Genomic DNA, 27,455 nt, shown 5'->3' with positions numbered 1-27,455 from the left:
AGGGCTAGGTAAAACTGCAGTTGATAGCATTAGGTCCCTTTAACAGAGAATGACTGGATACTATGGTCATAACTGTCACTGCTGGTTTATTGAAGCCAGTGCAGGCCATTTGTGGAGAACAGCTGTCACTTTTCTCTTCTTTTAAGAACTGAGGCGTTAGACAATATGACAAGCTGTTGCTTCCCCATCCTCTGAGTCACCATAGATCTTCAAATAAAAGGTTAGGGGGMAACCACATTAGGACATCCTCAGGCACAGTTTAGGAGATTAAATAGTGCAGGGTTGAGAGATGACTAGGGTACAGATGAGAGTTGAGGCTGGGAACTGAGGATGTCCTAATATGGATGCCGTAGCAGGGCAGAGGCACCAACGGGGGAAACACATCCTTGTGACAGGAGTGCCAAGAGGAAAGTGCCTGAAGTAAATGGTTCTTGCCTTCTGCCGGGCTCAGCACGTACTAAAACAACTCTGAAGGCACAACTACAGCACACTCTCTGACAGGCACAATACTAACACGCCACTCTGACAGGCACAATAACCACGCACACTCTGACAGGCCAACTAACCACGCACACTCTTGACAGGCACAAACTAACCACGCACACTCTGACAGGCAGTACTAACCACGCACACTCTGACAGGCACAAACTAACCGTCACTCTGACAGGCAACTACCACGCACACTCTGACAGGCGACTAAACGCCACTCTGAAAGGCACAAACTACACGCACACTCTGACAGGCACGAAACTAACCGCGCACACTCTGACAGGCACGTACTAACACACACACTCTGACAGGCAACTAACCACGCACACTCTGACAGGCACAAACTAACCACGCACACTCTGACAGGCACGTACTAACCACGCACACTCTGACAGGACAACTCACACGCACACTCTGACAGAGCACAACTAACCACGCACACTGACCAGGCACGTACTAACACACTTGACAGGCACAACTACCACGCACACTCTGTACCAGGCACACAACTAACCACGCACACTCTGAAGGCAGTACTACCACAGTGAATAGGCACAACTTAACCACACACATCTGACAGGCACTACTAACCACAGTACAGGCACATACTAACCACAGTGACCAGGCACTACTACCAGTACAGCCACCAACAACTCTGACGGCACATACCACGCACAGTGAGTACAAAAACTAACCACACACACTCTGACAGGCACATACTAACACAGTGACAGGCATACTAACACAGTGCAGGCACAATAAACCACACACACTCTGACAGGCACATACTAACAACACACACTCTGACGGCACAAACTAACCACACACACACACACACACTGTGCTCAAATATACCACGTTAATATATGTAGCTTAAGAAAGAAGGTCATTAATGCACGTAACAGATGACATTCTTATTTGACTATCTCTGAACTCACGTAGATAAATTTATGATAAGTGGTAGCAATACAAGGTTATAACATTTATAGAAAATATAGATGTCAATGGTGGAGGTGTTGCTGTTTATATTCAGAACACATTCCTGTAAAGATTAGAGAGGATCTCATGTAAATACTGTTGAAGTCATATGGCTACAGGTTCATCTGCCTCACTAAAGCCATTCTGGTGGGAAGCGCTGCTATACACCAAGTGCTAACAGTCAGATCTGGAATCAAGTGTGAAATGCTTGATAATGTATGTGATATCAACAGAGAGGTTATTTTCTGGGTGATTTAAAATTTGACTGGCTTAGATCAAGCTGCCCTCAAGAAAGCTTTCAAACTGTAAACCGAGTGCCTGCATCCTGGTTCAGGTTATCAGTCAACCTATCAGGGTAGTTTACAAACAGCACAGAATGAAAATCATCAACATGAATCATCAGGAATGAAATCATCCAACATGTTGATACATCTGATCATAATTGATCATATGGCCAGAAATTGGCTTGAAACCAGTAATCCATCATCGGATGTAGTGATCACAATATAGTAGCCATATTAGGAAACCAAAGTTCCAAAGGCTGGGCCTAATATAGTGTATAAGAGGTCATACATACGTTTTGTAGTGATGCTATGTTATTGATGTAAGCAATATCTGTTGGTTCTGGTGTGTATGAGGAGCAAACAGACACTGCACTTGACACATTTATGAAATTGCTTATTCCGTTGCTATAGCATGCACCCATTAAGAAAATGACTTTAAAAACTGTTAAATCCCCATGGATTGATGAGGAATTGAAAAATGGTATGGTTGAGAGGGATGAGGCAAAAGGAATGGCAAATAAGTCTGGCTGCACAACCGATTGGCRAACATATTTCAAATTGAAAAGTCATGTGACTAAACTGATTAAAAATAAGAAGAAACTACACTATGAAACCAAGATAAATTAAATAAAGAATGATAGTAAAAAGCTTTGGAGCACCTTAAATGAAATTTACGGCAAACTCAGCTCCATCATTCATTGAAACAAATGGCTCACTCATCACAAAACCAACTGATATTGTCAACTATTTTAATGTTTTTTTCATTGGCAAGATTAGCAAACTTTGGAGCACCTTAAATGAAATTTACGGCTTGACATGCCAGCAACAAATGCTGACACTACACATACAAATATATCTGACCAAATTATGAAAGACAAGCACTGTAATTGTAAATTCTGTAAAGTTAGTGTGGAAGAGGTAAACAATTTTTTGTTGTCTATCAACAATGACAAGCCACCGGGGTCTGACAACTTGGATGGAAAATGACTGAGGATCATAGCAGACGATATTGCCACTCCTATTTGCCACATCTTCAGTTTAAGCCTACTAGAAAGTGTGTGCCCTCAGGCCTGGAGTGAAGCAAAAGTAATTCCGCTACCTAAGAATAGTAAAGCCCCCTTTACTGGCTCAAACAGCCGACCAATCAGCCTGTTAGTAAACTTTTGGAAAAAATTGTGTTTGACAAGATACAATGCTATTTTACAGTAAACAAATTGACAACAAACTTTCAGCATGCTTATTTTGTTTGTCCGTTTGAACTACTGGCACACAGCTCGGACACCCATGCATACCCCACCAGACAGGCCACCAGAGGTCTCTTCACAGTCCCCAAGTCCAGAGGGAGGCGCACAGTAATACATGGGAGGTGCACAGTAATACATAGAGCCATGACTACATGGAACTCTATTCCACATCAAGTAACTGANGCACAGTAATACATGGGAGGTGCACAGTAATACATAGAGCCATGACTACATGGAACTCTATTCCACATCAAGTAACTGACGCAAGCAGTAGAATCAGATTTAAAAAAACAGATAAAAAAACACCTTATGGAACAGCGGGGACTGTGAAGCAACACAAACATAGGCACAGACACATGCACACACACACACAATAGCATACGCACTATACACAAACGTACACATGGATTTTGTACTGTATATATGTTGGCAGCAGCTAACGGGGATCCATAATAAATACAAATACACTCTGACAGGCACAAACTAACCACACACACACACTCTGACAGGCACAAACTAGCCACACACACTCTGACAGGCACATAAATGGAAGGAGAGGACATGAAAGAGAGAATAAAGAGATCAGATCATGTGACGACGGCGCTGTATCTTTAACACAATGTAACTATGATGTTTCCCCAGGGAAGCATTTCTTTGGGACACAGACAGACAGTGCTCTGCGTGACTGTCATCCAGCGGATGCTGCTGTATGTCACAAAATATGAAGAAAATAGGGCAGGCAGGAGATTTTGCTCAGGTTTAACATAAATGGTTTGAGCTAAAACAATMCCAGGAAAAATGTCATAAACCGGAATGGGAGAACGTAATACATGTGGATCTAGAGGGATGTGATTTAAAGGATTTCCAAAGGTGTCAACCACAGGTCGTATTTAATCACGTTCACTGCTCAGACAATGGAACACTAAGAAATACGTTTCCTTCAGAGCCGAGAGACCATTTCCTGTTTTACGAGCTCCCCTGTTAGATGTAATGTTTCCAGCTCAACATAACGACAGGCCCAAGCAGTCACTCATACACTACTGTACACAGCTCCTGCCTACACAATGCTTACTGAGGAGGCCAGTCACTATCTCAGAATTGTGTTTTCATCCAGTTATATRCATTTAAAACCCATGTTTTTTTTTTTACACAGAACGGATTCTTCAGTGTAGAATAACRTCATCCCCCTATGTTTTAAGAAACAGAAAGGGGGTTTACCAGTCTCTTGGAAAACCTTATTATGAACAGAACTCCTCTATACAGGTGTTTGTTATGAGGGAAGTTGATAAATGTCATGAATCTAACCACGAGCTAGCTCTACAGCTCCATATTATGCTAATCCACAGAAAGCTATTCATAACTGCAGATAGGGCCAAATTATATTTGACAGCTCGGCCCAAATATTTATCTTATGAATTCAATATTTACATGATGATTTTATTACAATCCCTATTTCCTGACAAGAAAGTAAGCCATGCATTATACGAACTGTGGAAAGTGTTTCTGCTTCCTCTAATTCTCCCTCCCTCCAACTCTAAACTCCTCTATAGAGGTTTAACCTGTTTATGACAGGTGCAATGCTTTGCCACAAAGCCTCAGAAGTGGCCCACCTTGTCTCTGAAAGTCTATTTTTAGACTCTGAAAGTCTATTATCTGCCAGTCAGGGGGCTATTAACTATTTATATTTTAGCAGCCATGACCTCCTTTGAAAGGTTTATATAGCAGTGACACTATAACAGCTTCACTGTTTCCATTTCTTAGACCTGGAAAACTATTATTTTCCTCCTTGCCTTTTGGAGTGAACAGTGTTGCTCATGCTAGGCTAACACGGTGTTCATGCTAGGCTAACGCGGTGTTCATGCTAGGCTAACGCGGTGTTCATGCTAGGCTCACACAGTGTTCATGCTAGGCTAACGCGGTGTTCATGCTAGGCTAACGCGGTGTTCATGCTAGGCTCACACAGTGTTCATGCTAGGCTCACACAGTGTTCATGCTAGGCTAACACAGTGTTCATGTTATGTTCCCAGAGAGCTGGCCTTACGTTAGACTGACAAAACCACACCATCCTAAAGGGATCTCTCTCACCTCCTCAGGTGAATTGGTATTGGTAGGCACCCTAGGGCTGGGTGGTATACCGTATTTTACTATATACAGGTACTGATGCACGGACTGGTTTGGGTTTTTACTTTACCTTCTATAACGCTATTTGAATGTTTGGTTTATTAAATGTGATATGCCATGTGTAGTGTACAGTACCAGTCAAACGTTTGGACACACCTACTCATTCAAGGGTTTTTCATTATTTTTACTATTTTATACATTGTAGAATAATAGAAAGGACATCAAAACTATGAAATAACACAWATGGAATCATGTAKTAACCAGAAAAGTGCTAAAACAAATCAAAATATATTTTATATTTGAGATTCTTCAAAGTAGCCACCCTTTGCCATGATGACAGCTTTGCACAGTCTTGACATACATATACATACATACAAACAAACTCAGCAACAACAAAAAAAGTCCCTTTTTCAGGACCCTGTCTTTCAAAGATTATTCGTTAAAATCAAAATAACTTCACAAATCTTCATTGTAAAGGGTTTAAACACTGCTTGTTCAATCAACCATAACCAATTAATGAACCTATGGAACGGTTGTTAAGACACTAACAGCTTACAGATGGTAGGCAATTAAGGTCACAGTTATGAAAACTTAGGAGGCCTTTCTACTGCCCAGGGTCCCTGCTCATCTGTGTGAACGTGACTTAGGCATGCTGCGAGGAGGCATGAGGACTGCAGATGTGGCCAGGGCAATAAATTGCAATGTCCATACTGTGAGACGGCTAAGACAGCGCTACAGGGAGACAGGGTGGACAGCTGATCGTCCTCGCAGTGGCAGACCACGTTTAACAACACCTGCACAGGATCGGTACATCAGAACATCACACCTGCTGGACAGGTACAGGATGGCAACAACAACTGCCCGAGTTACACCAGGAACGCACAATCCCTCCATCAGTGCTCAGACTGTCCACAATAGGCTGAGAGAGGCTGGACTGAGTGCTTGTAGGCCTGTTGTAAGGCAGGTCATCACCAGACATCACCGGCAATAACGTTGCCTATGGGCACAAAGCCACCGTTGCTGGACCAGACAGGACTGGCAAAAGTCTCTTCAACCCGCTTGACGGTCGCAGTTTTGTCTCACCAAGGGTGATGGTCGGATTCGTGTTTATCATCGAAGGAATGAGCGTTACACCGAGGCCTGTACTCTGGAGCGGGATCGATTTGGAGGTGGAGGGTCCATCATGGTCTGGGCGGTGTGTCACAGCATCATCGGACTGAGCTTGTTGTCATTGCAGGCAATCTCAACGCTGTGCGTTACAGGGAAGGCATCCTCCTCCCTCATGTGGTACCCTTCCTGCAGGCTCATCCTGACATGACCCTCCAGCATGACAATGCCACCAGTCATACTGCTCGTTCTGTGCGGGATTTCCTGCAAGACAGGAATGTCAGTGTTCGCTATGGCCAGCGAAGAGCCGGATCTCAATCCAATTGAGCAAGTCTGGGACCTGTTGGATCGGAGAGTGAGGGCTAGGGCCATTCCCCCAGAAAATTCGGGAACTTGCAGGTGCCTTGGTGGAAGAGTGGGGTAACATCTCACAGCAAGAACTGGCAAATCTGGTTCAGTCCATGAGGAGGAGATGCACTGCAGTACTTAATGCAGCTGGTGGCCACACCAGATACTGACTGTTAGTTTTGATTTTGACCCCCCTTTGTTCAGACACATTATTCAATTTCTGTTAGTCACACGTCTGTGGAACTTATTCAGTTTATGTCTCAGTTGTTGAATTTTGTTATGTTCATACAAATATGTATACGTGTTAAGTTGATGAAAATAAACGCAGTTGACAGTGAAAGGACATTTCTTTTTTTGCTGAGTTTAGGTATATATTATATATATTATTGGTTGAAGTTGAATTGAACCGTATAAAACAATCAGAATGGAGAAAGCCTCACTTTGTTGCCACCCTCGGGTCAATCACTACTCATAAAGCACATTTAGAACTTTTATTAAAATAAAAACATAAAACACCATCATTCTGTCAATTTATTTTTTAAATACCGTGATATGATCATATATTTTGGCTATATCGCCCAGCCCTAAGGCACCCTGGCACCAACTGTCCTATACACTCTGAATCTTTTTATGCACGGGCACTTCTGATGGACAGCTATATTAAAAACTGGGCCTGCAAACCTCGGGCTACACACAGCGAGAGATTGATCGGCACTGTCACTTGGCGAGCACTGAGCTATTCAATCTTGATCTCAATGCAATAGCCAGTAGCAGTTAAATCAGCACCAGTCTAAACAGAACACTGTCTAGTGTCACCACATTCAGGCTCTTCATATATCCTCATTAACCCTAGTTAACCCTCATCTAAACCAAACACTGTCTAGTGTCACCACATTCAGGCTCTTCATATCCACTATCCTCATTAACCCTAGTTAACCCTCATTACTGTTTACTCAGAGTAAAAACACCCATGCTGCTATTCATTCATGTATAATAAATACACACACGCACACGCACACGCACACACACACACACACACACACACACACACACACCGAGTGTTGAAGCCCTCGGCAGTGTCCCTCTCTGCAAGTTAAATTGAAGTGGCGTGGAATAAGGAGTGGGGGAGGAAGGGCCAGACCCAGGGGCCAGACCCAGGGTGTGTCTGTCACAGCACCGCTCCACACCCCCATCCAGACCCAAAATAGACCCAGGATTTTATGCAGCAGAGAGCTCCTGAGTGAGTGGGCTGTTTCCAAGTGCACGCACACACACACAACACACACACACACACACACCACACACACACTGAGATCTTCACCGACAGTGTTAATACTCCACTATGACATTGAGTATTACAACACATCCTGGCACAGTTCAGCTTCCTCATGCTCACTAGGGATGAATGTGATACACACACTGATTGAGAGTGAATGAGTACACACACACACACACACACACCACACACACACACACACACACACACACACACACACACACACACACACACACACACACACCACACCCACACACACACACTACAGCTGGAGCAGGAGTGCAGTGGCACAGGGCTGTGGAGTCCTACCTGTGGCTGGGGACTGTGAGTAATTGAATGAAGATACACATACAGCTAATGGAAACAGCACGACATCAGTCTGTTCCGTGTGTGTGTGTGTGTGTGTGTGTGTGTGTGTGTGTGTGTGTGTGTGTGTGTGTGTGTGTGGTGTGTGTGTGTGTGTGTGTGGTGTGTTTGTGTGTGTGTGGTGTGTATATATATGTTTTGGTTTTTCTATCCTTGTGGGGACCAGAATACCTCACAAGGATAGTAAAACACAAAAAGTGGGGACAATGTGACGGTCCCCACAAGAGAAAAGGCTATTTTAGGTTTAGGGATTAGAGGTTAGGTTTAGGGGTTAGGCTTAGGTTACGGTTTGGGAAAATTGGATTTTGAATGGGAATAAATGATTTTGTCCCACAAGGATATTAATAAAACAAACGTATGTATGCATGTGTGTGTGTGTGTGTGTGTGTGTGTGTGTGTGTGTGTGTGTGTGTGTGTGTGTGTGTGTTGTGCTGTGTATATCCATGTATACACATGTGGAGTCATTAGGACAACCCAGAGATGTTTGTCCCAGGCCCATATCCATGTCCTACTGATCTAGTGGCTTCTAGAGGCTTTGATCTGTGCTGTAGGCAGGTTTATGCTGAGGGTAAGTGTGTTACTTTACTAACATGTGAGTCACTGGTTACAGAATAAATTGAATAGGATAATGGCTGACTGGCCTATAGGTAAAGGGGCTTTGATGTGTCCCCTGGAACTGGAGAAGTGATATAGAGATAGAGATAGAGAGAGAGAAAGACTGTTAGACAGACTGACCCAAAACCAACCTGCATAGAATCATGCATATTTCATTTTAAGTGGTAGTATAACTACCAACGCAAAATCCCTAGAGATATTGAAAGCTATGTTCAAGACCAAGCATTTATTGCAATTTTCCTCAATAACTTATCCAGAAACTCTCTCTCTATTCCGTCCTATAGGAGCCCATTCCGGCTCTATACACTCCATAGTTTCCTGGCTTATGCTGGCTCTTCCATGCAACTGCTTCCTCGTGTATGTCGAATCGGTGCAGGCGAGGCAAGCTGTTCGTGTTTGTAATGCTATTGTTCCAGCTGTATCCATTTAAAGCCTCTCAGCCAGGCGGTACGATACGAGTGGTTAGCTAACTCTATAGGCTAATGCTCAGTGGGGGGGCTCACATCTCCTCCCTTCAACCCTACTCAGAACAAAGTGTCCAGCTTTATAGTGAGAGTACAGATATCCAGGGCTGAGGGCTCCCTACACAGCTCACAGCTCCAGGCCTAGAAATGTCTGGCCTAAACTCAACTGACACACTTTAACTGCTACAAGCTCCACTTGCCAGACAGACAGCAGATCAAGGTAAGAGTCCTCCCTACAGAGTGGGTGGCAGGTAGCCTAGTGGTTAGAGCATTGGGCCAGTAACTGAAAGGTTACTGGATCAAATCCCTGAGCTGACCAGGTTTAAAAATCTGTCRTTCTGCCCCTGAACAAGGCAGTTAACCCACTGTCATTGTAAATAAGAACTTGTCCTTAATTGACTTGCCTAGTTAAATAAAACAATTAATTAAAGAAATCAGAGGAGAAACCACATAGCTAACAAGCTGTCACACACACACCTTTCAGTCGTCCTATCATTCATGCATTGAATAATCAACTGCCCCACATGAGCTAATTTACAGCAGCAGTCCCTCAAATGCTKTTGGCACCTTAATTGGGGAGGAAGGGCTCATATTAGTGGCTGGAATGGAATAAATGGAATGGTATTGAACCCCTCAAGCACATGGTTTCCATGTGTTTGATTCCAGCCATTATTATGAGCCTGTGCCCTCAAGGTGTCAACACACAWCTCTATCTGTGTTACATGGAGGAACAGAATGACACTGCATTTCAGCTTCCRTCTGGCCCAACACCAAGGATATGACAATGGTAATAATGATGGTCTCRCTCCCTCCCTCGCTCCCTCCTTCTCTAGGATGGTCCCACTCTGAGAGATGAGCGGACAAAGACACAGAATCCTACCAGGCACAGCTCTCACAAATCTGCAATTAAAATGAGGGCTTCCTCTCCTCCTCCTTCTACTATACACTGTCTTCTACTCTACAGTACTGTTACGTAACATAGTCAAAACTACTGATGAGGAAGCACGCAGAGGGAGGGACTTTTTCCTAGCCTCTGTGCTTCTGCATTGCTTGYTGTTTGGGGTTTTAGGCTTGTCACGCCCTGATCTGTTTCACCTGTCCTTGTGATTGTCTCCACCCCCTCCAGGTGTTGCTTATTTTCCCCAGTGTATTTATCCCTGTGTTTCCTGGCTCTCTGTGCCAGTTTGTCTTGTATGTTTAATCAAGTCAACCTGCCCGGTTTTCCCCGTACTCATTTTCTATTCTCTTTTGCTAGTCCTCCTGGTTTTGACCACTGCCTGACTGGACTACTTTCCTGCCTGCCTGATCATCCTGCCTGCCCTGAGGTATCTATTGAACTCTGAACTCGTTTTGACTTTTTGCCTGTACACGACCATTCTCTTGCCTACCCCTTTTTGGATTAATAAACATTGTAAGACTCCAACCATCTGCCTCCTGTGTCTCCATCTGGGTCTYGCCTTGAGAAGGCTGAGTTTCTGTATAAGCACTTTGTAACATTGGCTGATATAAAAAGGGCTTTATAAATACATTTGATTGATAGACACACACACACGCCAGCATGCACAACACAGATTGGAGTTCTAGAGCCTCATCACTAGAGACCAATTATGATTTTTCAACGCCGATACCAATTATTGGAGGACCAAAAAAWGCCAAAACCGATTAATCGGACGATTTTTATATTTGTAATAATGACAATTACAACAATACTGAACGAACAATGAACACTTTAATTTTAACATAATACATAAATAAAATAAATKTAGTCTCAATGAAACATGTTCAATTTGGTTTAAATAATGCAAAAACAGTGTTGGAGAAGAAAGTAAAAGTGCCATGTAAAAAAKCTAAYGTTTAAGTTCCTTGCTCAGAACATGAGAACATATGAAAGCTGGTGGTTCCTTTTAACATAACATGAGTCTTCAATATTCCCAGTTAAGAAGTTTTAGGTTGTAGTTATAGGACTATTTCTCTCTATACCATTTGTATTTCATAGACCTTTGGCTATTGTATGTTCTTATAGGCACTATAGTATTGCCAGCCTAATCTCGGGAGTTGATAGGCTTGAAGTCATAAACAGCGCTGTGCTGGAGGAAAGTGCGGTTTGAATGAATGCTTACGAGCCTGCTGCTGCCTACCACTGCTCAGTCAGACTGCTCTATCAAATATCAAATCATAGACTTATAATATAATAAGCACACAGAAATACGAGCATTAGGGCATTAATATGGTCAAATCCAGAAACTATCATTTCTATAACAAAACGTTTATTCTTTCAGTGAATTCCGGAACCGTTCTGTATTTTATCGAACAGGTGGCAACCCTAAGTCTAAATATTGAGGTTACATTGCACAACCTTCAATGTTATGTCATAATTATGTACAATTCTGGCAAATTAATTATGGTCTTTGTTAGGAAGAAATGGTCTTCACACAGTTCGCAACGAGCCAGGCGGCCCAAACTGCTGCATGTACCCTGACTCTGCTTACACTGAACGCAACGAGCCAGGCGGCCCAAACTGCTGCATATACCCTGACTCTGCTTACACTGAACGCAACGAGCCAGGCGGCCCAAACTGCTGCATATACCCTGACACTGCTTACACTGAACGCAACGAGCCAGGCGACCCAAACTGCTGCATGTACCCAGACTCTGCTTACACTGAACGCAAGAGAAGTGACACAATTTCAGGCACCGCATTGATTATACGCAACGCAGGACAAGCTAGTTAAACTAGTAATATCATCAACCATGTGTAGTTAACTAGGGATTATGTTAAGATTTATTGTTTTTTATAAGATAAGTTTAATGCTAGTTAGTAACTTACCATAGCTCCTTGCTGCCTGCACTCGCGTAACAGGTGGTCAGCCGGCCACGCAGTCTCCTCGTGGATTGCAATATAATCGGCCATAATCGGGGTCCAAAAATATCGATTTACCGATTGTGATGAAAACTTGAAATCGGCCCTAATTAAATCGGCCATTCCGATTAATCGGTCAACCTCTACTCTTCACAGACATAACTCTAAAAACATTATGCAGGACTATTTCTCTGTGATCAGTTAATCATTAATCTAATGACAAGAACAAAACGGATTGATAAACTTCTGAAACTGAGTGGTTCTACAATTGAGTTTTTATCATCATAAAAGGAAAGCTGTGTTAAGTTATTCATGGTTTCATTGAGCAATCTAAGCTTCCTCCAAGGGAGGGGAGCGGTATGCTCAARTGTGGAGTATATTAGCATTTTAAATAATCAGATATAGCTTTGGAACCATTTACAGCATTCAACCATGAATGTGTTTCATTACAAATCAATGATAAAGCAATAGTTGGTGGGTGGTTCTGTGTGTAATTGGCTTCTGTCTTCTGTTGACAATAAGAAACAATCAACTAGTTATGTATTTGGTGAAATTAAAAAGAACATGGTACATTGTGTAATAAAGAATGTCCCGTATCACTTCTCTGAGGTAGCTTGGCACCTCATGCTTGCTTACCTCATGTTTTACAAAATATGTCGAGATAAATATATTTTGTGAAAGCTATACCCTCTCTTTCCTCTAAAAAGAGGCACACCATCATTTATTGATGAGTACTGTAGGTGTATAGGGAGAAAATGGGTGCTATTCACAGAACCTGTCTTTTGGCGATATATACCCAATACTCCACCCCTCCTCCCCTCTCCAAAAATACACTTCCCTCTAAAATAGAGTTCTATAGAAACACATGATTAAATCTCAGAGCTGCCCCCCAATCCTCAACGGGATGGCAAAGCTTATAGCTTCCTCTGCTGCTGCTCCCTCTGCAGGTTAATATACAACTATAATAAGCCCACGCCCCCTTTACTCCCGCTAACTCCACCCAGCAACGTGACCCAGGTAGCAGAAGTGATGGCTACAGTCTCCTTGGAGCTYGCCAGAAAGGCTAGGAGGAGGAGTGACTGGAACTGAAGAAGCCCTTCTCCCTCTACACTTTGATTTAGAGTCACACTGGAGGATTACACAGAGATCAATGTGATGAATGTGTAATCTGGGAGTGGGTTTAAAATGAGGAGGGGATTCAACCTTGCTTCACCCTCTGCCGCCCTGTCTAGCAGGTGTGGGTGTGTGTGTATGCTCAGTGGGCACCCCTTATGTTAGACTAAGCAATTAACAGATGGGCTAATGTCATCCCTTTTTTATTTGYAGCTTACGTTCAGTGATCCTTTAAATAAGGCCTAATCCTGAATCTGATTAAATGCAGGAGGTCTAGGCCTCCTCTCCCACCTGCCAGCCTACCAGGCTAATACATAGCGAGCTCCAAAAGTATTGGGACAGGGACACATTTATTGTTGTTTTGGCTCTGTACTCCAGCACTTTGGATTTGAAATGATGCAATGACTGACTGGGAGGTTAAAGTGCAGCCTGCCAGCTTTAATTTGAGGGTATTTTCATCCATATCTGGTGAACTGTTTAGAAATACAGCACTTTTTTTACACTTTTAGGGGACCAAAAGTATTAGGACAAATTCACTTAAATGTGTATTAAAGTAGTAAAAAGTGAAGTATTTGGTCCCATATCCTAGCATGCAATGATTACATCAAGCTTGTGACTTGACACACTTGTTGGATTCATTTGATGTTTGTTTTGGTTTTCAGATTATTTTCATAAATGGGTGTGTGTGGTGTGTGTGTGGTGTGTGTGTGTGTGTGTGTGTGTGTGTGTGTGTGTGTGTGTGTGTGTGTGTGTGTGTGTGTGTGTGTGTGTGTGGTGTGTGTATATATGTGTCATTTTGGAGTCACTTATTTCTAAACACTTCTACATTAATGTGGATCCTACCGTGATTACGGATAACGAATGGACGAAAGTTACAGACACACAAATATCATGCCCAAGACATGCTAACCTCTCACCATTACAATAACAGGGGAGGTTAGCATTTGGGGGGGGGTATGATATCTGTGAAAAATACAGAGCCACAACAACAGAAAATGTTTCACAGTCCCAATACTTTTGGCACCCAGTGTAGGTCTTCCATATAGGCAACTCTACTGATCAAAGGACATCCATCGGAGAGATGTTATGTTATGCTAAGGGGATAAAAAAAATGAAAAGTCGACCACCAGCTTCAGAAGACTCTGTATGCATAACTCCATGTTATGGCGTTAAGAAACGTTACCACACCGTTTGTCGTGTAAAACATAGGCAACACTCTTAGAAAAGGCGCTGCTATCTAGAACCTCAACGGGTTCAGCCGAAGAACTCTTTTGGAACCCTTTTTCTAAGAGTACACTCATTCCGACGCAAAAACAGAGAAACCTGTCTAAGGGATCTGTCTCTGTGTGTGTGACCCATTCTTCGTGGTCTTGGGCCTTTGAAATAACAATCCACTTTGAACAGGGTGCATATTGGTTATGCAGTGAAAATGTTTTCTTTATTCAGATTTCTACACTCAGTGCTGAGCGTTCCATCCCAAACAGCCTGAGAGAGAGTGAGAAAGAGGAAGGAAGGAAGGAAGGAAGGAAGGAAGGAAGGAAGGAAGGAAGGAAGCAGGAAGGAAGGAAGGAAGGAAGGAAGGAAGGAAGGAAGGAAGGAAGCAGGAAGGAAGGAAGGAAGGAAGGAAAGCGATGGACACATGGTTCTCATTTCTGAATTCCAGAAAAGCAGAAAACGTGATATAGAATACCACTCCTCTTTTTTCCTAAAATTAATTTACTTATGATGTCATCGCGTTCAAACAATTTGAACAAATCCAAAACACAAAATATAGCAGAAATGGGGAGAGAGAAAAAGAGTGAGAAGCGAAGCAAGGGAGAGAGAGAGAGAGATTTGGCACAGACCAACATTTGGGCATTTTGTCAAACAACCTGGCTACCTGGGCAGGAATCCAAGACCAAGGATCAAGGGAAGGGTTTATTACATTACAAATTATAAGACACAGACATACTGTAGGTCACTCTCAATCCTACTATGATGAATTCTCTACACCAGAACTGAAATCAAGGTTGAAACAAACCAAATTATAAAGGAAGTGTGTGTGTGTGTGTGTGTGTGTGTGTGTGTGTGTGTGTGTGTGTGTGTGTGTGTGTGTGTCCCTGTGTATGAACACGCGTGTCAATAGCAACAGAGAGACCGTCCCAGAACCCAGCAGGTAAGGCAATGAGGTACACGCTCACACCCCTCTGTGCTCAGTGAGGGAGATGAGAGGATCAGGACCCACCACTATTTTACCACTGAGTAGCCAGCACACACACAGAGCCTTTATAACTGCCAGACGAGACACTGAGCCCACAAGAGTGCACATACACACACGTATATTAATGGCTATACTGTACTACTGCCAGATTTAACATTGAGCCCACACACACACACACACACAGAGGAGAGAGAAGAGAAGAGTAGAGAACGATAGAGAGAAAAAAAGAGAAGAGAACAGAAGAGAAGAGAGAGATATGTCATATTAAGCCTACTACCAGACAGAATGAGGACACATACCAAACAAACACACCATAGTCCATACTACTGCCGGACCAGAGACACGATCTGTTCAGCCTGTAGATACCCCTAGACCACACACAGCCTGTAGATACCCCTAGACCACACAGAGAACAGACACACACCGCCCATATACTACTGCAGGAGCAATTACACCAGGAAAACATTGTACGCCTGCTTTTAGGATTGTACCACATACTGTAAGCTTATATGAGGAAGAAAGAATACTGTACAGTATGGTAGTGAAGGATTCTGGCCACTGTAATACGCATCATGGCAAAACTCACACACATCCAAACCCCTGTAGTCAAGTGCATCTGAATCTGAGCTCCATAGAATTTGGAAAGCTGTCCAACAAGGACGTCAGTCTCACCAGCAACTAAACAGCTGCAGCCATGCAGCGTCCTCACATCCTCTTGCCTAACACTGAAAGCTACATCGTCGGTAAAACACCCCAGGAAGAGTGTGTTGAGTGAACACACACACGTGGAGAAGGTGAATACACACACCCCTCTGGGGAATGTCAACAGCTTCATCTCAGAATGAGAGGTGTAGAGAGAGAGAGTTTATCGTTTATTTATAGTTTAGTTATTTATAGTTCCATGCTCGTTAGGCAAGTCCCACTAATTATGAATAGAGTTGTCTGCGAGGCATGTTATTTATTCACACAAACACATTTAATGAGTTATAAATCACTTAAAATGAACAGGGCACTAGCATCCATGCCTGCGGTTGATTCCTGCTATGGTTCACCTCTCTGCTGTTCTCAGACCTGTAATATCATGTCAATTAAACCCATAAGGGTATGTTGAAAAAAATGGCCACACCCAACATCCATGAAATACCAAAAACACACTAAACTGACATCATAACTCATTAGAACTAATACTTATCCATGACTTAATGATTGGTCGACGAGATAGCGAGTCAACCTGTACTGGAGCCTAGTTGCATTCAAGATGGTTCAGTTTGGAGCCACAGAAATGGATTCAGCTATATCTATCCCTGGTGTGGTAATTACTGGCAGCAGTTCTGAATGCTGAGACTTCAGGGATGGGGGAGAAAAAGAGAGGAAAGGAGGGAGAAAGAGARAGGAAAGGAGGGAGAAAGAGAAAGGAGGGAGGGAGGGATGAAGGGAGAGAATCAGAGTGAAAGAGACTCAAGCAGATGCTCTGACTAGCAGCAGTGAATGGGCACGCAGAGCCCCGCGCTAGATACCACCCCTCTATACATACACTGGTACATACTCTCAACCAATGTAGAATAGCTCAGTAATGACCCTAATACCCCCTACCCCACTATCACAAACCCAGCGCTGCACTCCAGCTAATACCAATTCAGCATATAGATTAACCCTCCAAAATGCTAATCTAATTTCTACTCAGGCAGTCCCCCTTCGTCGGATTACAGACTAAGCTACTCCAGATCGCAGGAGGAGAAAGCATGCTCCTTCTCCAGCCTCCTCTACCCTCTCAGACATATGAGAGGATGCTTTAATAGAATCAAATTAGGGTGAGAGCAAATGCCCAACGAGGAAAACTACGTCTTCCTTTCACCGGAATGCTTAGTTAAGTTGACGAGTAAGGGCAGTGCTAGTAAGGGAGGGCAGTGCTACTAAGGGCAGTGCTAGTAAGGGCAGTGCTAGTAAGGGCAGTGCTAGTAAGGGAGGGCAGTGCTAGTAAGGGCAGTGTTAGTAAGGGCAGTGCTAGTAAGGGCGGGCAGTGCTAGTAAGGGCAGTGCTACTAAGGGCAGTGCTACTAAGGGCAGTGCTTACTAAAGGGCATGCACTTAGTAAGGGCAGTGCTGCTACTAAGGGCAGTGCTACTAAGGGCAGTGGCTACTAAGGACAGTGCTCTAAGGGCAGTGCTACTAATGGACAGTGCTACTAAGGACAGTGTTAGTAAGGGCAGTGCTACTAAGGGCAGGTACAAGTGGCAGTTTTTCTCTCTATGCTTGTCTCATACTTAAGGCAGTGCTACTAGAGGCAAGCAGTGCTAGTAAGGGCAGTGCTACTAAGGGCAGTGCTACATAAGGGCAGTGCTAGTAAGGGCAGATGGCTTACTAAGACATGTTCTAGGTAGGGCCATAGCTTACTTAAGGGCAGTTACATAAGGCAGTGGTTTCTACTAAGGGCAGTGTTAATAAGGGCAGTGCTCATTAAGGGCAGTGCTACTAAGGCAGTGCTACTAAGGGCAGTGCTACTAAGGGCAGTGCTACTAAGGGCAGTGCTACTAAGGGCAGTGCTACTAAGGACAGTGCTATTAAGGGCAGTGCTACTAAGGACAGTGCTACTAAGGGCAGTGCTACTAAGGGCAGTGCTACTAAGGGCAGTGCTACTAAGGGCAGTGCTAGTAAGGACAGTGCTACTAAGGGCAGTGCTACTAAGGGCAGTGCTACTAAGGGCAGTGCTACTAAGGGCAGTGCTAGTAAGGACAGTGTTAGTAAGAGCAGTGCTAGTAAGAGCAGTGCTAGTAAGGGGTATTAAAATCTAAATGGACGTCAGCATGTCGGATATTGCCAGGTTAGGACTAAAGACCAAAATGCAGTTCATTGTATCCAGTCAGTGACTACTCACCAGGAGTAGACTCACTGAGTCTTACCCAGAAACAGTGACTCTTTCTGGGGGTAGCTTTATCAGCACTTCCCCAGTGCCCCAGTCTGCTAATGGATCTCCACCACAGTAGTCTGCTAAATGGCATAGATTTTGAATTCAATTTGTATTAAGTGTGTGTAGGAAAGCTCAGCTGGCCTGAATGTGAACAGTTATGAATCAAACTGGATTGAGAATTATAAGTAAATCCCCAACAAAATAATGAATTCCTTTAGCCTACTCCCTAAACCATAGGATTCCCCAACAAAGATATAGGCTAAACCATTGTTATAAGAAGAATATATGAGTACTAGGGACACTACCAGAGGTCTTAGCATCTTATTCTCACTACGACAACATTATGCCAACGTGCCTACCTATCAGGGGCAAAGAACCAGCATTAACTTTCATCTGAAAAGCCTCAAAGCCCGTTTCCCTCAAAGGAGACTTCAGAATCACAACGCTGAAAAGCAGCTATTAAGATGTAAAGCTGTGGTGTGTCACACAAACCTACAGTAGCTAAGCCAAGATAGATTCATGAAGTCGTACACACAAAAGACAGTGTTGGGAAACACTGGGCTTCAGTCTTAGTCAACAACTCTACACACAAAGATGCACGGACGAAAGTGCACATAACACACGCGCACGCACGCACGCACGCACGCACGCACGCACGCACGCACGCACGCACGCACGCACGCACGCACGCACGCACGCACGCACGCACGCAACGCACGCACGCACGCACGCACGCACGCACGCACGCACGCACGCACACACACACACACACACACACACACACACACACACACACACACACACACACACACACACCACACACACACACACACACACACACACACACACACACACACACACACACACACAGAGACAGACAGAGCATTATATCACCAAGTTCTGAAAAATCTATTTTTAACTGTGGAGCCATCGGACATTAATCCCTGCATTCCACTGAAACAATGGAGAATTCACTTTCAAATCCTCAGAGAGGTGATTTTATGCATTAAGTGCACAGAAATGTCCAAGTTTTCTGCCAAGTAATCTCGTCAGCACACACAGAGCATGCTACCAGTCACCTCGGCCAATCTCCAGGTCTGGCATCCGACTACCACTTCATCAGAGAATGAAGAGAATAAGAGTGTGTGTTTGAGGTGGGTTTTGTGTGTGTGTTTGTTCGTGTTTGTGTGTGCTCAAGTACGTATTTATGTACGCATGCGTGAGTGTAATGAATGTGCTCCAGGAGGTTAATTAGAATAAGAACTGGGGAGTGGTCCCGTGTGGCTCAGTTGGTAGAGCACGGAGCTTGTAACACCAGGGTTGTGGGTTCAATTCCCACGTGGGACGAGTACAAAAAAAGTATGAAAATGTGTGCACTCACTACTTACTGTAAGTCGCTCTGGATAAGAGTGTCTGCTAAATGACTAAAATGGAAGACGTCATATGAAAAACGACTACAGGAGTACCCTGGATTGACCAGCTTCTGTGTCGTGTGCACAGCCTAGTGCTAACCAATCAGAGACAGGACAGGCATCTCATCAGGTGTGTATGGATCCCTGGATGCTCCAGTCAACCTCTTATAATAGATGCTCAAAAACACTGGCGGTTCCCACTCAGGCCCTTAACCTTCACTTCAAGGTCCGCCACGCGGCCATTACCCCTCGCTGATATCCAGGAGGAGGGTYGTAAATAACGCCTTGATACAGGGAGGGGTGTGTGCTTTCCTGCGCGTGTGTGGCATTGTTGATATTCAAAGACAGAAAGGCAAGCTGTGTACCTGTGATCGGGACGGTCAGCTGAACAGGTTTGGATAGATGAGTTGTACTGCAGCAGGAGACCATGGACAATGTAATGGAAATGCAGTCTGTACTTGAGATCTCCGATCAAAACTAAATAAACTGGAGGAGACTTTTCTAAACTGTTCATTGACATCTAGTTGTATGGTTTATTTGGCGACTCAAAACAATATGTTTAAAAGCAGCCAAAGAGCTCTGGTGTCTGGTGTGGGTCATCAAGGACTGGTAGAGCTAAGAGCAGGCTTGTGGGTATGACCTGTGAGTATGACCTGTGAGTGATGCCAAGGAAGTTCTAGCACTGATACTGTGCACACACTCAGATACACAAAACCACTTCTGTTTTGCCAACACGCACTTCACAAATTCATAGATCAACCCCACTTAGTGGAGTCTGTTGTGATAAGGACACTAGCCAGCTATCACAGCTCGTGGCATTTCTGGGCGATCAAACTATTCATTATAGGGAACTTTGGGTTTGTTTTATTGTTGATTTCCTCAATTTTCTCACATGTTGCTGTCAATGGGTTCCTCTCAGCTGATTAGCATTGGAAAGAAGATCAAAACATATTCATCCTAATGTTCCCTACAACTTATGGAGTCAAACGTGCTGCTGTGGATCCAAAACAGAGTCGTATGAGTGTTAGGATATATTTGCTAGTACACACTACTTGATACAATTCTGACCTGATAAAGTCTATTGTACCCACGACCTTAAGCCTTGACTATCTGCTGTCTGTTCTCCCCAGACCCCCTAAAGAGCATAGTATAGGAAACAGAGATAGATTACCACTTCCCACTGACCCCTCAGATTTCTGCAGGCCACTTGATAAGAGAGGTGTAATTTAGCTGCTGCACTGACACGGGCTGTTTGATGCATATTGTTGTTCAGATTAACCGATGCAAAGCATGCCGTCTTTGAGCTACTTTGAACTATTGTAATACTAATTACAGTGTTAGCGGCTATAATTGGGCCTGGGCGATATATCGAATTAATTCGAATGAATTTATTTGCGCGATGTTTGTCGTTTTTATGAGAGTTTATGTCCGCTTGTTCTCATGTTATCTTTGTCGTCTCGCCTCGTTCGCTCCTGTGTTGCGCACCTTCCATTTACACCAGAGATCTGTATATAATGACGAGACGCTCATGTCTCCGCCCTAACAATGGGAGTCGTTATTGCAAAGGCGGGAAGACAAGTTTAGGTTCAAATTAAGCGCATAGAAATGCATTGGGCTTATTTTTGGACAGATTTTGAAGAGAGTGAAACCTCTCGCATTGCCTCTTGCTCCCAAGTCCACCTCCCTACCACTCACAACAACAAAGATAGATCATTTCTTCCTCTCTGACAAACGGTTTCAACTCGCTATTTGCATTTGAGGTTTGGTCCAACAGAATCGGTCATATGTACACTGAAACACATGGATACATTATTTTACTGTTACTAGAGGGGAAGATAACCTGTTGAACCATACTCTGTTAATGTCTTAACACCTCAGATTTCGACCAGAGCAGACACTACTAAAACAGATGTACCAATGAACATTCATTCTGAAAAATGAACGCTCAGTTTGTCGAACACGCATTACGGTACCACACATCGCTAGCAGCATTTTAGTCAAATAAAGATGGTTGTACCATCTGTTTAGTCTGTGTTTTATAAATGTTGCAATAAGCATGAAATAATTATATATAGGAATTGGCAACTCGTTCTCATTCTGAGAAATAAGGTAAGTCACTTGATTTCAACATTTGAACAAAATGGACGGACTAGCATGTTGTTCAAATAGTTGGAGACAGACAGAAGGGTGTGTTCATAACAATTCAACTGTTTTGTCTTGTTAACTGAATTCAGAGCTTTTGAAATAATTACACCTAGATCCAAGTTGGCTAAACTTGAAATATAAATATTAGCTGGCTACTCATTGGCACATGGGCTTGTGCTTGAGAGATTGCTACATTATTAGTGAATCTGCATTATGCATGGTTCTGGTTAAATTTGCAACAACAAAAATATTTTATATAGACAGACCTGAAAGCCAGACCAGTGATTACTGCAAAAAAAAACAGGTACAATTATTTTGATAAAATAATGTAATTATTAGTGGGGCTTATGGTTGTGGAAGGCCTATATGTAGCCTAGGTATCATTACACAAGCTCTGAATTAGATTTTTTCTGACTGTTTAAATGCAGTGTATTTGATGTTTAATTGTACAACAAAGCTTATTTATTTAAAAACATATGGTTTGGGATGAGTCACACCACAGAGTGAAGAAAAATCAGCCAACAAGTGCTCAGCATATGTGGGAACTCCTTCAAGACTGTTAGAAAAGCATTCCAGGTGAAGCTGGTTGAGAGAATGCCAAGCGTGTGCAAAGCTGTTAACAAGTCAAAGGGTGGCTATTTGAAGAATCTCAAATATAAAATCTATTTAGATTTGTTTAATACTTTTTTGGTTACTACATGATTCCATATGTGTTATTTCAGAGTTTTGAKTTCTTCACTATTATTCTACATTGTAGAAAATAGTACAAATAAAGAAAAACCCTTGAATGAGGTGTTATAAAACTTTTGACAGGTAGTGCATTTCCTGAATTGCCCATAAGTTTGAAAAAAATGGATATATGAGTTTTAAGCCAAATCACCCAGCCCTAGCTATAATCACTAAGATTTACTTCTTTAACTTACAGACTTCAAGGCTTATTGTGAAGTGTTTGATTACTGAGAGGCTCATACTTTTGCACAACTTCTTTAAAACATTTGCTTTGTGTTTAGGCACACACACACTACGATATGACGTTAAACGAAAACTGCTTTTATTCCATTAACGTAGACAATCATCACAAAGAGCACTTGATGCCTGTAATCCTAAAACTAAACCAAACCAGCTAAATCGAATTATTTAACTCTGAGTAGGTTTAGAGGGACTAGGAGACTGACTGACTGACTGACCAAAGACAGAGCTGCTCAGTAAAGCCCTCTTCCACTCCAGACTTGTCCTCTGCCACTCTATGAGAGTCTAGAAACACCCGACACTGGTGGTCAAACCCAAGCTGTCAGCCGTCCAGAAAGCCCCAGAAAAATGTCTTCGAGGCCAAACAAAAAACCTGGAGAGGCTTAAAAAAATAAAAAAAACATCCGATCAAACGCCTGATTGTATTTTATTGGGAAAGAGACAAACCCCCGGTGGGCACGCCTCTCAGCCATAAACCCCCGGTGGGCACGCCTCTCAGCCATAAACCCCCGGTGGGCACGCCTCTCAGCCATAAACACAAGCACTGTCTTTGTCCCCTAGGGGTCTTCACAGGGGCCACTTCACACAGACAGCCATTCAGGCAACGAGCCACATACGCACACACAGTGAGCACACGCACACACATACACACGCACAAGCGCGCAGCAAGGCCCTCCGGTTCCCACTAGATGCTATCGATCACTGTTAGCGCATTCCGTTACATTGAACTCCACTTAACATACTCCACGTACACACGCGCACACACAGGCACACACACAGGCACACACACACACCATCCATCAGCTCTCAAGAGGGGGCAGAGCGAAGGCATGCTACAAATGTAAGATATGTTTGAAACACTGTGCCTCGAGGGTGGGTTACATAGCCACTTTGATCCCACACCAATACAAATATGCTATTAGCGATTAGCCTACCACCCACTTTTACAGGTCTGCTAGTTTGGGAATACATGAGTGGGAGAACAGGGTTAAGGAGCTATGTAGATAGCGATCTAGCGAATGTGCCTCATAGAAGAAGCCAACAAGACTTCACCTTCACCCCTAACGGTCATCAACATAATCATCCTCTTCATCCCACAGCCCTTCATCCCGTGGTCTGACCTGGGGTTCATCATAGTCTACTGTACTATTCTGTACTATACTGTACAGTACTGTGTCAAGGGACATTGTTATTTGATTATTTTCATTCATCGCTCAGATGTTTTACTTTGGTCCAGTCTTTCTGCTACCTAAAAGATATAGGCTTCAAAATCAGTTTCAAATAGCATATTTGTGCCAGAGGTCCTAAATGTTTCTTTGGTGGCCTTTGGAGCCAGAGGTCCTAGATGTTCCTTTGGGGGCCTTTGGAGACAGAGGTCCTGGATGTTGCTTTGGGGTCCTTTGGAGCCAGAGGTCCTAGATGTTCCTTTGGGGGCCTTTGGAGCCAGAGGTCCTGGATGTTGCTTTGGGGGCTTTGGAGCCAGAGGTCCTGAGTGTTGCTTTTGGGGGCCTTTGGAGCCAGAGGTCCTGGATGTTGCTTGTGGGGGCCTTTGGAGCCAGAGGTCCTGGATGTTGCTTTGGGGGCCTTTGGAGCCAGAGGTCCTGGATGTTGCTTTGGGGGCCTTTGAAGCCCCAACTACAAATAGCATGACTATGCTGTTGTTCTTACTGACACTGTTGGTTTCTCTCTTCCGCTCTCTCTTTCTGGTTTTCCGCTTCGCTCTCTTTGGTTTCCGCTCTCGCTCTCTCTTTGGTTTCCCTTCCGCTCTCTCTTTGGTTTCCCTCTTCCGCTCTCTCTTTGGTTTCCCTCTTCCGCTCTCTCTTTGGTTTCCGTCTTCCGCTCTCTCTTTGGTTTCCCTCTTCCGCTCTCTCTTTGGTTTCCCTCTTCCGCTCTCTCTTTGGTTTCTCTCTTCGGTTTCTCTCCACCGCTCTCTCTTTGGTCTTTCCCTCAGAGTCATCATGCTTATTGTCACGGCCGATGCTGGAAGAAGACCAAGGTGCAGCGTGGTGAGCGTACATATTCATTTTATTTTAGAAAATGACGCCAACAAAACAAGAAACGAAGAAAACAACCGTGAAGCTTACAGGGCTAAGTGCCACTAACAAAGATAACTACCCACACTGAAAGGCGGGAAAAAGGGCTACCTAAGTATGGTTCCCAATCAGAGACAACGATAGACAGCTGTCCCTGATTGAGAACCATACCCGGGCCAAAACATGGAAACACAAAATAATAGAAGTAAAGGACATAGAATTCCCACCCAAATCACACCCTGACCAAACCAAAAAGAGACATAAAAAAGACTCTCTAAAGTCAGGGCGTGACACTTATTTCACACCTAATAGACAATTGGTCACGTCCTAGAATAAGAGTCCCAAAGTCCTAGGGAGAGAGTGAGAGTGAGAGGTGGAGAGAGTGAGAGATGGATAGAGAAAGGGATGGCGAGAGTGAGAGATTGAGAGAGGGAGAGAAAAAGAGGAGGAGGGAATGAATGAACAGATGAATGAATGAATAGTTGAATGAATAAGTACCCACCATCAGCTCAACGGTATTGGAAACAGGGTTAATTGCTTCCTAAGACTGTGAATGGGCATCTCTCACTGTGTGTTCATAACCAGGGCTATAGTAGCAACAACACCCTCACGCCCTATGAGACGTGTGAAGCTGAGTACTCTTAACACTCAGAACTGATATGCAGACAACTGTCTCCATCAAACCTGTCACAGCCTATTTATTTTTTTACATTTTATKTCACCTTTATTTAACCAGGTAGGCTAGTTGAGAACAAGTTCTCATTTACAACTGCGACCTGGCCAAGATAAAGCAAAGCAGTTCGACACATACAACAACACAGAGTTACACATGGAATWAACAAACATACAGTCAATAATACAGTAGAAAAAGTCTATATACTGTGTGTGCAAATTATGTAGGATAAGGGAGGTAAGGCAATAAATAAGCCATGGTGGCGAAGTAATTACAATATAGCAAGTAAAACACTGGAATGGTAGATGTGCAGAAGATGAATGTGCAAGTAGAGATACTGGGGTGCAGAAGGAGCAAGACAAATAAATAAATACAGTATGGGGATGAGGTAGTTGGATGGGCTATTTACAGATGGGCTATGTACAGGTGCAGTGATCTGTGAGCTGCTCTGACAGCTGGTGCTTAAAGCTAGTGAGGGAGATATGAGTCTCCAGCTTCAGTGATTTTTGCAGTTCGTTCCAGTCATTGGCAGCAGAGAACTGGAAGGAAAGGCGGCCAAAGGAAGAATTGGCTTTGGGGGTGACCAGTGAGATATACCTGCTGGAGCGCATGTGCTACGGGTGGGTGCTGCTATGGTGACCAGTGAGCTGAGATAAGGCGGGGCTTTACCTAGCAGAGACTTGTAGATGACCTGGAGCCAGTGGGTTTGGCGGCGAGTATGAAGCGAGGGCCAGCCAACGAGAGCGTACAGGTCACAGTGGTAGTAGATATGGGGCTTTGGTGACAAAACGCTATGGTACTGTTTGCTACACCTCTGTAACTTTTAGGCTATTCCCATTTTAGAGGATCTAGAGGCAATTAATATGATGTCACAGGTCAAGGAAAACCAAGCATTTTTGCTATACATTAGAACATGTGTAAAACTCATTCACGGAGAGCCGAGTGTCTGCAGGATTTTGCTCCACCCTTGCACTTGATTGATGAATTAAGGTCCCTGATTAATAAGGAACTCCTCTCACCTGGTTGTCTAGGTCTCAGTAAGGAACTCCTCTCACCTGGTTGTTCTAGGTCTCAGTAAGGAACTCCTCTCTCCTGGTTGTCTAGGTCTCAGTAAGGAACTCCCTCACCTGGTTGTCTAGGTCTTAGTAAGGAACTCCTCTTCCTGGTTGTCTAGGTCTTAGTAAGGAACTCCTCTCACCTGGTTGTCTAGGTCTTAGTAAGGAACTCCCCTCACCTGGTTGTCTAGGTTCTTAATAAGGAACTCCTCTCTCCTGGTTGTCTAGGTCTCAGTAAGGAACTCCTCTCACCTGGTTGTCTAGGTCTCAGTAAGGAACTCCTCTCACCTGTTGTCTAGGTCTTAGTAAGGAACTCCCCTCACCTGGTTGTCTAGGTCTTAATAAGGAACCTCCTCTCTCCTGGTTGTCTAGGTCTTAATAAGAACCTCTCTCCTGGTTGTCTACGTTCTAATAAGAACTCCTCTCACCTGGTTGTCTAGGTCTTAGTAAGGAACTCCTCTCTCCTGGTTGTCTAGGTCTTAATAAGGAACTCCTCTCACCTGGTTGTCTAGGTCTTAGTAAGAACTCCTCTCTCCTGGTTGTTTAGGTCTTAATAAGGAACTCCTCTCACCTGGTTGTCTAGGTCTTAATAAGGAACTCCTCTCACCTGGTTGTCTAGGTCTTAATAAGGAACTCCTCTCACCTGGTTGTCTAGGTCTTAGTAAGGAACTCCCCTCACCTGGTTGACTAGGTCTCAGTAAGGAACTCCTCTCACCTGGTGTCTAGGTCTCAGTAAGGAACTCCTCTCTCCTGGTTGTCTAGGTCTTAATAAGGAACTCCTCTCACCTGGTTGTCT

At 43.8% G+C, this 27,455-nt stretch overlaps 1 non-coding gene and 1 pseudogene across 1 annotated transcript; one reads left to right on the top strand and one right to left on the bottom strand.

Moving 5' to 3' along the window:
* Nucleotides 1-27,455, bottom strand: part of LOC111980852 (ankyrin-2-like) — a 371,288-nt pseudogene that overhangs the window by 331,156 nt on the left and 12,677 nt on the right.
* On the top strand, nucleotides 19,646-19,719 carry trnat-ugu (transfer RNA threonine (anticodon UGU)). Its single transcript has one exon. It is a non-coding gene; the product is annotated as a tRNA-Thr (tRNA).

This window comes from Salvelinus sp. IW2-2015, linkage group LG3 (assembly GCF_002910315.2).
Source record: "Salvelinus sp. IW2-2015 linkage group LG3, ASM291031v2, whole genome shotgun sequence".
In the NCBI taxonomy this organism is placed as follows: Eukaryota; Metazoa; Chordata; class Actinopteri; order Salmoniformes; family Salmonidae; genus Salvelinus; species Salvelinus sp. IW2-2015.
The sequence above is the reverse complement of the archived record's forward strand: the minus strand, read 5'-3'. Positions and strand labels throughout refer to the sequence as shown.